Here is a 1,257-nt window from a genome sequence, read left to right as displayed (position 1 = left end):
TCCCAGACGCTAAGCTATACTACAAAGCTGTCATCATCAAGAAAGTATGGTACTGGCAGAAGAACAGACACTCAGATCAATGGAACAGAATTGAGGACCCAGAAATGGACCCACAAACATATGGCCAACTAATCTTTGACAAAGCAGGAAAGAATATCCAGTGGAATAAAGACAGTCTCTTCAGCAAGTGGTGCTGGGAAAACTGGACAGCGACATGCAGAAAAATGAACCTGGACCACTTTCTTACACCATACACAAAAATAAACTCAAAATTGATGAAAGACCTAAACATAAGATAGGAAACCATCAAAATACTCAAGGAGAAAGCAGGCAAAAACCTCTTTGACCTTGGCTGTGGAAACTTCTTACTCAACACGTCTCTGGGGGCAAGGGAAAGAAAAGCAAAAATGAACGACTGGGACCTCATCAAAATAAAAAGCTTCTGCACAGCGAAGGAAACAATCAGCAAAACTAAAAGGCAACCAACAGAATGGGAGAAGATATTTTCAAATGTCATATCAGATAAAGGGTTAGTATCCAAAATCTCTAAAGAACTTATCAAACTCAACACCCCCCAAAAAATAATCTAGTGAAGAAATGGGCAAAAGACATGAATAGACACTTCTCCAAGGAAGACATGTGTTGGTTGGTTGGCCAACCAACACATGAAAAAATGCTCAACTTCACTCATCATCAGGGAAATACAAATCAAAACCACAATGCGATATCACCTTAAACTTGTCAGAATGGCTAACATTAACAACTCAAGCAACAACAGATGTTGGTGAGGGTGTGGAGAAAGAGGGTCTCTTTTGCGTTTTTGGTGGCAGTGCAAGCTGGTGCAGCCACTCTGGAAAACAGTATGGAGATTCCTCAAAAAACTAAAAATAGGTGCTCACTTCGGCAGCACATATACTAAAATTGGAATGATACAGAGAAGATTAGCATGGCCCCTGTGCAAGGATGACATGCAAATTCGTGAAGCCTTCCATATTTTTGAAGAAAAAAAAAAGAGGTTAGAGAGGGATTATAGCCAAAGCATAAGAGACTCTTAAACCTGAGAACAAACTGAACGTTGATGGGGGGTGGGAGGGAGGGGAGGGTGGGTGATGGGTATTGAGGAGGGCACCTTTTGGGATGAGCACTGGGTGTTGTATGGAAACCAACTTGACAATAAATTTCACATTAAAAAGAAAAAAAAATAAACTAAGCTGAGGGAGTCGGTGTATTATGTTAACACAAAAAATAAAAAAGAAT

General features: G+C 40.2%; 1 non-coding gene across 1 annotated transcript; it reads left to right on the top strand.

Moving 5' to 3' along the window:
• The first annotated feature begins 891 nt into the window (after nucleotides 1-891).
• On the top strand, nucleotides 892-998 carry LOC132673950 (U6 spliceosomal RNA). Its single transcript, XR_009608283.1, has one exon. It is a non-coding gene; the product is annotated as a U6 spliceosomal RNA (small nuclear RNA).
• Nucleotides 999-1,257: the final 259 nt, after the last annotated feature.

The sequence above is a fragment of the Panthera onca genome, chromosome C1 (assembly GCF_046562875.1).
Source record: "Panthera onca isolate mPanOnc1 chromosome C1, mPanOnc1 haplotype 2, whole genome shotgun sequence".
NCBI classification, from domain to species: domain Eukaryota; kingdom Metazoa; phylum Chordata; class Mammalia; order Carnivora; family Felidae; genus Panthera; species Panthera onca.
This window is presented reverse-complemented; position numbering and strand designations above follow the sequence as displayed.